Below are 13247 nucleotides of genomic sequence, written 5' to 3' on the forward strand. Positions count from 1 at the left end.
AGGACCTAGGACTTGAGGTATTTCATATTGTAAGACAGTGTGTGAGAGAGAATCGTGATGTCATAGGAGACAAAGGTGTCTGCATGGATGGTGGCTCACTTGTATTCAATAATGCTGCAAAGAGAGAGAGTGGAGAAGCCACTATGAAAGGGAGAAAAAGAGTCTGCCAAATGCCAATCCAAAAGATGGACCAGTTATTGAAACTGACAGTACTTTGGTAGATAAAGCAATTAAGGGTATGAAAACAGGGACTCCGACGACTCCGAGTCTGCTGCCCTAACCAGCGGGCCATTGCACCTCCACACATGCACACACACACACATATATATATATATACATATAGACTTATATATTTATATCTATATATATATATATAAAAGAGGAAAGTTTGTACTCCGCAAAAATATATGTATAAAAAATATATAAAACATTCAAAACCGGATCATCCTTGCAATTTCAGCTGATTAATCTTGAGATTGCTCCGATCTGGCCAGCCCCAAGGAAAAACTAAGCTACAAGCATTAGATTTCTTAGAAAAAGGATCGAATGTATACGGAACAAGGACAGAAAAATGGACGATGTTACACGAAAATAAGTACAAAAAACAAAAAGTAATACGAATTTGCGAGGATGATCCGGTTCTTAACTGAAGATTAGAGGCTTCGAATGACCCATCCGTTTTCGTATTGTCTATTTGAATGTTTTGCGTTCTTGTCCTATTTTATATATTTTATATATATATATATATATATATATATATATATATATATAAAAAATTTTTACTTGTCACAGTCATTGAACTGGAGCCATGATAAGGCACCATTTTGAGGGGTCTGGTTGAACAAATTACCCCAGTAGTTATGTCTTGTCAGATACTTGTTCTAGCAATCTTTTTTTACCAAACTGAGAATGTAGGCAAACCAACTCTGGTGATCAAGCAGTGTGAGGACGGACAAACATAAACATGAACACACACACACAACACACACATGCAACAGGATTCCAGCCAGTTTTCGTCAATCAAATTTATTCACTAATCATCGGTTGATCTCGGATTACAATGGAAGACACATATGCAAAGTGCTGCACAGTTCATAGATGTTTATACATCTTTATACAGAGTTGATGTATAAACATCATATAATATATCCTTGGTATTTAAGGGCTTAATTATAAAAAAAAAAACATCATTAAACTTCACAAGTTTATTGTAATAAATAAATATGTAAGGAATATACTTGTTTGCTTACACAAAATTGACTAAAATGATGGTTGAGAGTGACATATTTTCAGCATATCATATGTATGTATATGTATGTATGTATGTATGTATATATGCATGTATGTATGTATGCTTGCATGCATGTATGCATGTATGAAAGCATGCATGCATGCATGTATCTGTGAGTGCATGTGCATATTTGTGTGTATGATTATCATTTTCAAGGCACTTTTTCCAAGTTTCTTGGCTTTATGGACTAGATGGAATTCCTTGAGATTTTCTATGGGTGGATACATAGAAGATACATGCCCTTATGGCAGCCAGACAGTGAACATGTACATTCTATCTTCCCTAACTCTAACGATGAAAACTGCAAGCATCTTGGAATCCATGGGAATGTTGCACACATTGCATACGGAATAACAAAAGAGTTCTTCGGCAGGCTTCAGAAAATATGGAACTGAGAGCTGTCTGCATTTAGCAAGATCATATCTCACCATGCCTATACAGTGATAGTGTTAATACTAACATTTGAGATACTGAACCGGAAACTTTACAAGATGCAACCAGGACATCTAAACTAGAAAGGTACTGACCATCACTGTTAACTTCCTCAGTAGCAGTGACACACATAGGATCTATGTGGGACAAAAAATGTTGGTAGATGGATAATGTCAGTACAAACAGCCTTTGAATGTCACAGACAACATCTGCTGAATGGTAAAGAAAGAAATGGATACACTCCATGCATACTCAAAAGTTAAAGAATCTTCAGTGCTGGAGAGAAACTGTGCAGCTACTCTGAGAATATTACTGTCTCATGCAACCAAAGATTGGACTGACTATCTAAACAGAAGCTTGGAGGTGAAGTAGGCATCATACTAGCAAACCAATGCATGAGTACATAAAACTAGAGGATAACAGCAATAACATTAACAGTGACCTCTCTTGGACCTGTGATTTGATATATTACATACCACCTGGAAGGGTATGCATTAGCTATTGAGGAACCTGCTAAAAGAGAGACAAAAATACCACCAAATTTCTGTGTCCTGAGAGAAAATGTTGGCTTTGCTATACGAGTGTTGAAAATTTTACCTATATCAGCAGCAGCTACCCCAAAATATCTACGAAATATTACCTACCTTTGAGGTATGATATCGTGGCAAAGACTATTTACAATGCTACCTCTAGGAAGGATTGTCCGACATATACATCAAAGGCATGTCAGAACCAGTATGTATTCACGCCTTTAAAAACAAAGAATACTGGTGGAAAGCTCCAATAGAAACTGCAGTTCGGTGCAGACATAATAGACCTAGTGTGACAGGGAACAAATGTCATGTCCTGCTGTAGAGATAACTTACCCAGCAGACGTAAATTTAGATCAAAAGTTCGGGGAAAAGTTAACATTTATGGTGTATTAAAGCAGAACTTACAGCTCTTGTACACTATGAATTTCCGTTTATACCTGTTACCATAGGTGCATTAGGTTATGTACCTGCAAATTTACACAAAAACCTAAAAATACTAAGTTTCTTTTTTTCGGAATGAGCAAAGGAAAGTGACATGTGTAGTGAATGTGTGTATGTATAAATAAATACATAAATTGTTTCATGATTAAAAAGGAATTTATTTACATGGATTATAAATACACTACATACAAATGTAAGCAAATGCTACACATTGCTTGTATAGAGCACATATTAAAGATGAATATGTTTGTGTGTGTGGGTGTGTGCATGAATCATTCGAAACAGTAGCCTGTAGGCATTTCTCTGTCGTCTCCAAAACGCGGGGCGAGATACATCTGTCTGCTGGTGTGTCAGCTGCGATTGTGTTTCTTTCTCTGTTTTTCCCTTGTATTTATAATATTTGAAACAGCTAGAAAGATAGACATACTGCAACAGAGTTACTACTTAAGTAGGTCAGCGCTTGTCCAGTTGAACTTCGCCCGACATGGCTGAGGTCGCAGGTCAAAGGGAGATGATCAATCACTTTTGACAGAACAAAGAGATCTTTAAATTTCGCGCCTATACATGCATTGGTTTTTGACGACCGATGATTCTTGGATTCGATTTCGAATCTAGGCTTAAAGAAGGAAGTGCTAACTCTTACACTACCCCCCTTCTAGTGAGAAAGCCACAGAGATCGAACGATATTGGAAATGTTATTTTTTGTGTGTATGCAGAAAAATTTTACACATTGTAACAGACAAATGAACAATAAAAATATGAATCAAAGGTTTACTGTTTGTATGTGCTATATGGTGGGCAATATGTATATGTGCCCAGGCAGAAATATGTTGGCGCCGTTGAAAGAGATGTGCGTCTATTGATTACTCGACCCACTAGAGGTCTAATAGAGGCAAGGTGTCTTTCAGTGGCGAAAAAGATCGAGTGGTAGCACACATGAGAATATGACTTGCAAATGTTGTGAACATACAGTTAGCAAAATATATTTACAAGAAGGCAAAACATTTTAAAGAGAAAACAAAAATATGTACATGCAAAAATGAAAGAAATGTTCATCGGCAAAGTTCGATTGTGAAATGTTCCGTAAATGTTCATACAGATAGTTCTTCGTTGATGTGGAACAACGTTTCTGTTTTCATTTTTTTCCTCCTTATGTACACGAATGTTCCTTGACTTCTCTGGGCTTGTATGCGGGTGATGCAGTTATGTGAGTTATGTGTTGATGTATGTAGTTCATTTAGGAAGATGGACAAGTTAAAAGTTCGGAACCTACCCGAAAAACTTGCACAAACCTTGCTGGCCATCGAACTGTTCTTCCTGATTTGGTGTGTCGGGGTTGTGCAGAATCTGTGGTGTTTGCTGGAGTTGTTGAGTCTTTTCGAGGAAAGGAGGGAACTGGATGTAAGTCCTCCTCGATGAAGGCTTTTTTTAAACGATCAATCGAGACTGTAATTCGTTTGCCTCCAATATCGAGGACGAGATACTTGGGTTCTCTTTTGATAACCTTGTAGGGCGGAATATGGTGGCCGAAGTTGAGATGGTATCCCATCATTCCTCACGAAAACATGAGTCTAAGTGTTGATATCTTTTGGGACTCGTGAAACGACGTTCCGTAGTCTGGGGCCTGAGGTGTGATAACTGCGACATGGATGCCCGTAATCGGTGCACATATTGTTGTGGGTCAGGAAAGTCTTGTGAAACAGTTTCGATCATCTGCCCAGGTAAGGTGAGTGCTGTGCCATAAACGAGTTCAGCCGGAGTATATCCCAGTTCTTCCTTAACCGTGGATCGAATTCCAAGGAGGATGAGAGGGAGATGTTCCAACCAGTGAGAACTGTCTGGAGCTGCTTTGATAGATACTTTGAGTTGGCGGTGAAAGCGTTCGACCATGCCATTTGCTGCAGGGTGGTAAGCCGTAGTGCGGGTGTGTTTACACCCGAGGAGACGAGTCAGCTCGGTGAAAAGGTGGGAATCGAACTGACGTCCTCTGTCGGTGGTGATTTTGCGGGTGTGCCAAAATGCGAAACCCATTGTGATATCAGCGTTTTGGCGACCGTTTCTGCTGATATATCAGATAAGGGCCAGGCTTCGGGCCATCGCGAAAAACGATCTACGCAGGTAAGCAAATATGAATAGTTCTGCGAAGGTGGCAGGGGTCCGACGATATCAATGTGAACGTGCTGAAATCGTGCGTCGGGTTGCGAAAATGAACCGATTGGTGATTTTATGTGCCGGTGGATTTTCGCTTTTTGGCACGCAACACAACACTTGGTCCATTCTCTGATATCCTTGTTGATACTGGTCCACACAAAACGGGTCGATATCAGCTTTTGAGTGGAGCGAATACCAGGATGTGACAGAGAATGCAGAGCGGAGAAAACTTCTCGACGATGTTTCTGTGGTACATAAGGGCGTTGGTAACGAGTGGAGATATCACACCAAATATTGGCTGTGGATGATGGTAGCGGAACATGCTGAAATTTCAGAGATGACGAATTCCGGAGCTTTAGAAGTTCTTCGTCATTCTCCTGGTCAGCTACTATACGTGCCAGATTAATTGTAGAAGTGGTGTGGATAGCATTGATCTGCGTGCGTGAAAGTGCATCGGCTGCTAAGTTGGTCGTCCCTTTGATGTGGCGTATGTCCGTCGTGTACTGCGATATGAAGTCGAGGTGGCGGATTTCTCTCGGCGAGTGGCGATCCGGCTTGGTGTTAAATGCATATACTAATGGCTATATACTAATGGTCGGTGTATATGGCAAAACTGGTACCTTCTAGCATGTGACGGAAATGCTTAACGGCCAGGTATGCCGCTAATAATTCCCGACTGAATGTGCTGTATTTGGTTTCCGCGGGTTTTAACCGCTTAGAAAGAAAGACAACGGTTGCCATATACCGTCAACAAGCTGCTGTAGTACACCTCCAACTCCGGAATCGGATGCATTAACGAGTAAACATCGTGGGGCGTCTGGTTTTGGATAAATCAACATGGTAGCGTTGGATAACGCTTTTTTCAGGGCAGCGAAAGAAGCGAGTTGATCTTCGGTCAGAGCTATATCTGCATTTTTGCAAGTTCGCTGACGTAGCAAATCCGTGAGCGGTTGCGCTATCTCAGCGAGAGGTGGGGTACGAACCGTCGATAGAAATTCGCTAGACCGAGATATTCCTTTAATTTGCGGACAGATGTAGGTGGTGGAAAATCCACGATGGCCTTGACTTTCTCGGGAAGGGGACGAATTCCATCCTTATCGACGATGTGCTCGAGAAAATGAAGGGAAGCAACTCCGAACAAACATTTAGTAGGGTTGATAACAACACCAAATTGACGGAGGCGTTCGAATAGTAGGTGAAGGTGTTGGTTATGTTCTTCGTCCGAGTTACTGGCCACGAGTATGTCGTCTATGTAGGCATAGACGAAAGGCAAACCTCTAGTCACCATGTCGATAAACCTTTGGAATGTCTGTGCCGCGTTGCGTAAACCGAAAGGCATACGCAGGAATTCAAACATTCCGAAAGGTGTAGTAACTGCTGTCTTTGAGATGTCCGCAGGTTCCACTGGGATTTGGTTGTATGCTCGCACCAGGTCGATTTTTGAAAAGATGCGAGCTCCATGCAGCGAGCTCAAAAAGTCTTGAAGAAAAGGCACCGGATAGGCATCACTGATAGTGTTTTTATTCAGCGATCGATAATCGCCGCAAACCCGCCAATCGGTCGATGATTTTTTTGGGACGCAGTGTATCGGCGAGGGCCAGTTGCTGCTGGAAAGGCGGATGATTCCGAGGTCGAGCATGTGCTGGAATTCCCGCTTGACGGCCTGGAGACGATCAGGTGGTAACCTTCTGGACCTTGCAGCAACAGGTGGACCGCTGGTTTTGATGTGGTGGGTAACGTCGTGTTTAATCGGCTGGTTGTGGAATACTGGTCGAGCGACGTCCGGATATTCCTTCAGGATGGAACTGTGACGAGTCGTTGTTGTAAGCAATACAGTTGGGCTGACTGTAGCCATACGAGCGGCTATACCGCGCACAGTAAGCTTGGTGGTGCTGTCGACAAGTCGTCTGTTCTTTATGTCTACCAGGAGACCGAAATGATGCAGGAAATCGGCTCCTAAGATAGGGGTCGGCAGTTTAGCGACGACGAATACCCACTGAAAAGTGCGGCGTAGTCCTACGTTCAGGATAGGGACTGTTCACCGTAGGTTGGGATGGGTGAATGGTTGACTGCCTGAAGACAGACTGATGTCTTTTCTTTTTTTTCCAGAAGTGTTGGAGACAGGGATGATGCTGACTTCCGCACCGGTGTCAACCAGGAAACGCGTGCCTGTTACCCGATCGCAAACGAAAAACAGGCGACTGTGTGGGTGCGAGCCAGGAACTTCCGTCGCGTTCAATTCCTGGCTGTGCCGTTTCCCGAACTGGGTGAGGAAAATGAGCACGGTACCGTACATTTTTGTGCTGTGTTCCGAATGTTCGGTGGTACCAAACGTGTGAGTTGCGGGTAACACTGGGACCTCGAGACCGTCTGCCATCTCGTCGCGATCGGCTGGTGCTTCGACGCTGGGGACTAAGCTTTAGGGCCTGTATTTGGGTTGTGAGGATCTTTATTTTGAGCAGCTTGCTGCGTCATTAATGCACGCAAGTCCGAAATCTCGGAAGAACTGGTTTGTGCACGGAAAGGATTGGTACTGGGAGCGGCTGGCGTCACCGTTGATACCGTTGGATATTTGTGCAGTACTTCGGCTATTTTGTCAGCTAGCTCCGCCAGTTCTTCAATGGATGTATTTTCTCTGGTAGAAGCGAGAACAACCTGGGTATTGGAGGGCAGACGCTGGAGAAAAAGCTGCTTGAAAATTTTTTCTCGGAGGCTCTCATCTCCGAGAAGCTGCTTCATTCTACGAAGAAGCTAGGACGGCGTTTTGTCACCCAATTCTTCCGATATCAGAAGCTGGCGAAGTCGTTTCTGTTGCGATTCGGAGGTGTTTATCAGCGTGGTTTTAAAAGTGTCGTACGACACAGAACCGGGTGGTGCCATGATAAGATCACGGACAACGTTTGTTATTTCTGGCGACAGAGAACCGATAACATGCGAAAGTCGAGACGAATCGCTCAGTATTCTGTGAGAGGAAAACTGTGCCTCTATATGGTAAAACCATAATGCAGGGTCGTGGGTCCAGAATGGTGGAATTTCAAAGAAATCGCCGCTTGGAATGCCATGTCGATCGGAGGTATGATTTTGGCCGCTGGATTCTGTTCCGGGAGGGCCATTGTGTTCGTCGGAATTCTCAGGTGTTTCGTTGCCGGGGTGATGATGTGCAAGCTGTAATTCTTCGACGCGGTTGATGAAGCTGGTTCCGGGGAAGGCGCAATTCGTTTGATGGGGTCACCAAATGTACTGGATGTGTGTGTGTGTATAAATAAATACATAAATTGTTTTTGATTAAAAAGGGATTTATTTACATGTATTATAAATACACTACATACAAATGTAAGCAAATGCTACGCATTGCTTGTATAGAGCACATATTAAAGATGAATATGTTGTGTGTGTGGGTGTGTGCGTGAATCATTCGAAACAGTAGCCTGTAGGCATTTCTCTGTCGTCTCCAAAACGCGGGGCGAGATACATCTGTCTGCTGGTGTGTCAGCTGCGATTGTGTTTCTTCTCTGTTTTTCCCTTGTATTTATAATATTTGAAACAGCTAGAAAGATAGACATACTGCAACAGAGTTACTACTTAAGTAGGTCAGCGCTTGTCCAGTTGAACTTCGCCCGACATGGCTGAGGTCGCAGGTCAAAGGGAGATGATCAATCACTTTTTGACAACGAAGAGATCTTTAAATTTCGCGCCTATATATGCATTGGTTTTTGACGACCGATGATTCTTGGATTCGATTTCGAATCTAGGCTTAGAGAAGGAAGTGCTAACTCTTACACATGGATTCTCTAAATTTAATCTATGAGCTGTACAGTAAAGATTTATAAGACATTCCAAAGATTCTCCATCTGAGATTATTTACGTGAACAGATATACACACTTCAGTGTCTCTATCGAGAGTTTAACCGACACATGCTTTCAACCACATATTTACTAATACTGGGAATTCTTTTCAATCAAAATTCTTTTTGTTCTGTTAGCGACCGGCTTCAACTTCCTTGAGATAAACTTAAATAAAACTCAAAGGAAAACAAACAGTCGGTCTTCCGTTATTCGCATATTATTACATTACGTAGACGAAGAGAGATCACTCCAACGGCAATGAAAATGCAAACGAAAAGAATGACGATCTAAGGGAAGTAATTCAAGGAAGTTGTACTCGGATTTTTCTACTCTTGGCACAAGGCACAAGGGGATGGAGCCAGTCGATTAGATCGGTTCCAGTATGCAACTGGTACTTAATTTATCGACCCCGAAGGGATGAAAGGCAAAGTCGACCTCGGAGAGATTTGAACTCAGAACATAAAGACAGACGAAATACTGCTATGCATTTCACCCGGAGTGCTAACGTTTTCTGCCAGTTCCCCTTAAGATGTACCCGGATCGCAATATCTTTGTGCTCAGCTTCCTAGTTTGCAAAGATCTATCTATTATGTATTCACATACCTAGTTCACGTGTTAATCGTGTGGATTAAACTAAGTTCACTTGGATTAGTATGTATGGAAAGTGCATACTTGTCTTCAAAAACAATTGCTGGTAATATTGCTTACAGTAAAATGTAAATGATACGTAAAGAATAAATTATAGAAATGAAGAAAATAAAAGAAAATTTGTGTGCATCAGCGCTTGGGACCGCTACCTTTTATGGTAGCTTTCTTTCTCTCTTGAATATGTCCTAAGTTACAAAATCTACTACACTAACTACCGTAATCCGGGGAGAATAGGGACTAAGGGGTGAATAGGGACAATAACCGAGAAAAATATTTTAGAACAATAAAGTTGAGATGACTCAAATTGTTCTCGTTTCTTTCTAGTTATTTCGTAGGTACATATATATGCCTTTCGGAACTTCCTTTTGTGTAGGAGAGGTTGTACCAGCGAGGGTGCTCCAACCCGCTCAGTTTTCTTGCAGCAGGTTTCCAAACACCCAGTGCACGTGACTGATTTCCCGGAAAATCCATTGGTATCCTTACCACCGCCTATTTCTGCTTTCACCCCTATTTTGGTGTTTGTAGTGATGAATACCATGCTGCGACAGTACAACCAGTTCCTGGAAAGAAAAATACGCCAAAATAGATCCTGAGCGACTAGAGGTCGCCAACGGAACGACACTCAGAAAAGCAGAAGAGGACTTCAAAATTCCTAAGAGTGTTCTTAATCGGCACATCAAGTTGGGGGAAAAATATCAAGAAACGTGGTAGACAGACTTTTATTTTCAGGTGAAGAGGAAATTCTTGCTCAAAGGCTCGTGCTGTGCACCTCTTGGGGCTATCTGATGGACTCCTATGATTTGCGACTGATCGTTAAAGGATACCTGGATCGTCGAGGTGTCGATGTGAAAGATTCGAAGGGAATATGCCTGGTGTAGATTGGACTGAGTCATTTCTCCTGTGACATAAGATAGTTTAAGAGAACGAATATGCCCAAATATCAAACGAGCAGTTGCTGCCGTCTCCCGACCTAAAATAAACTCAACAATTTAGCTGAGAGCTTAGATGGTATACCTGCAACAAATATTGTGAACTACGATGAAACAAACCTAACGGACGACCCGGACGGAAAAAGTCATCTACTTCTGTCATGTACGCTGCCGCGACTGATGGTACACTTCTCCCTCCTTACATTGTGTACAAGGCAGTTAACATATACGACACATGACATTCGGTGGGCCAAAGGTGCCCGATACAACTGAAGTAAGTCGGGCTGGTTTGATCTTCAAAGTTTCAGTGATTAGTTAAAACCATAGCCTTACCTTATCTCATATCATGTTGAAAATACCTAAATCGTGTTTATTCTGCCAATAATAATCTGTTCATTTTGTGTCACTTTGTTTACCTGTAATACATCTAGTCTTTTTAATTCTGCCAATAATCTGTTCATTTCATATCACTCTGTTTACTTGTAATACATGTAGTCAATAATCTATTCACTTCGTATCACTTTCTTTACCTGTAGTTTTATATTTGTCCGTATTGACCCTACAGCTAGTTGAATAGGTCCAATAATGTGTTGTATATAACTGTCCCTATTCACCCCCAAAAGACGGGGTGAATAGGGACAGTGTTTTTTTAGTGTGTGTGCCAACGAATTTTGATAAAGTTTCAATGCGCGTCGGTAGGTTACCGGTAGGGACATAAATCCCACTAAATTAATCAGTAAGTGCTATTGCAGTCGCTTAGTGACATGCAAATCTTCTACAGAATGACCCAGTTGCCACGTACAAATGGGCTGAAGAAAACAACATGCAATTTAATGCAGAAGGATTTCAAGCCATAACAAACATACTTTGGACGAAAAGAAACTGCAATCCTTGAGTCAAACACACTGCATGATTTGGGGATTTATATGCGCATCTACACTTCGTTTCCTGTATAAAGCATCAAGATGCTGGTAATGTGTTAGCGAAGGACCAGAAGAGTATACATGTTCTATGGAGTAAACATGTTCTATGGAGTGAAGATGGAAAAGGTATGTAGTGATATACTTATGGAAACTTCTGGTATAACTATTCTTTGGCATGAAGAGTTATACCAGCCCCCAACTGGATGTCACTGTTCCACAAGTGACACCCAACCCATCTAGAGTGAGGAACAGGAACTGCAATAACTTGTAATTTAAATATCTTGCAAAAAAATCTGTGAAATCTACATGAGGTGGGGGGTAGATGTTTTCATGAAAAAACTTGACCCCTTTGCTGTCCAAGGTGCCAGATGAACCAACATCACAACAGGAAACTTGAAAGAGGGCAGTAATATGAAACTTCCTCCTTCACCAAAACCAATCAGAGAAGAATGGCCACTGAAAAGGTGATAATACTGGTAGGGCTCCAGCATAACTACAGCCTTTAGGCTGAAATGCATAAAAGAACATATATATATATATATATATAAATGAAAGAATGGAGTTGAACGACGATTTAACAAAATTCCTTTATTCTCGACATATGTTTCGAAGACTGTATATTCCTAATTTCGAAGGAATAAGGGGTGCATTATGCCGCCTTCTCATCAGGAAAGACAAGGAACTTATGTCAGCATCATGATGATTATCACTATGGACTCTGTGTGGGCAGTCATCTAAAAGTTTTTGTTCATCATGATGCTGACATAAGTTCCTTGTCTTTCCTGATGAGAAGGCGGCATAATGCACCCCTTATTCCTTCGAAATTAGGAATATGCAGTCTTCGAAACATATGTCAAGAATAAAGGAATTTTGTTAAATCGTCGTTCAACTCCATTCTTTCATTTATTTGTATTAAAAAAAACACACAAATTTCCACACGAAAGCACGTGATCTCTGCCCTTGGTATGTAGCTTCAACCATGTTTTTCTGACGTGAATTTGCTACCCGGGTATCGGTTAACCGAATTATCCATACTAGAATAATTCATTCAACTACTTATATATATATATTATATATATATATATACGTGCATGAGTTGTCTAAGTGTTCATAAATCAGGGAAATGATGCACTTGTATATCTGTCAATAAAGTGGGTATGTTATGCAAAATGTACAGTATTATATACCCATTACAGTTGATCTTAAGAAGTGGTTTCATGCCAGGAATACAATGGAGTGTTAGTTAACAATCAGATTATAGAACCTTATGCTCGTCAGGGTTAGCCAAAATGGTTCTAGCTAGCTAATTAACACTCATATCTACATTCTGCTCTGTATTTGTCTACTGTCATAAAATTGAAAATCATTTAAACCAAATAACAAAAAAGAAAGAAAAAATTAATAACAGCAGTGCCCAAGCAATACCACAGTCTTTGATCTGGAACATGTAAAAGACTGAAAATGTAACATTCACAGCTATTTGCTAATTAAGGTAATTTCACTTTAATTTAACTATCTATCAATATATCATTTAATGCATAAATTTATAGATCTTCATGGCGTTATTTCACAGCCTTAGACATTTTGAGTGTGCCTATGATTTCAATACACAAATGCAGAATAATATAGCTCTTCTCTCCCTCTCTCTTTCTTTCTCTCTCTTCTCTCCTAGTTTTCCCTTCTCCCTTTTCTCTCTTCTTTGTCTCCAGTTAAGTTATTACCTCCCTTGGCATAAACATAACCCACAAACGGATCAGCCAGACTCAAGGAACACATAGAATAGTATCAAAGATAAGAATAGTTATAATAACAGCAGCAACAGCAGCAGCAGCAGTAGTAGTAGTAGTAGCAGCAGCAGCAGCACCAGCAGCAAGAATAAATAGCAATGGTGATTAACTTTGATAGCTCTAAAGATGATTACAAGCAAATTAATGTGCCCACAGGAGGCTTTTCACAAAAGAGCAACAAAAAAAAAACAGGTATGAACAACTATCATGTGGTAAATGATAGCAATAATATTGATAATAATAATAATCATTGTTTAACGTCCGCT

This window comes from Octopus sinensis, unplaced genomic scaffold (assembly GCF_006345805.1).
Source record: "Octopus sinensis unplaced genomic scaffold, ASM634580v1 Contig12553, whole genome shotgun sequence".
In the NCBI taxonomy this organism is placed as follows: Eukaryota; Metazoa; Mollusca; class Cephalopoda; order Octopoda; family Octopodidae; genus Octopus; species Octopus sinensis.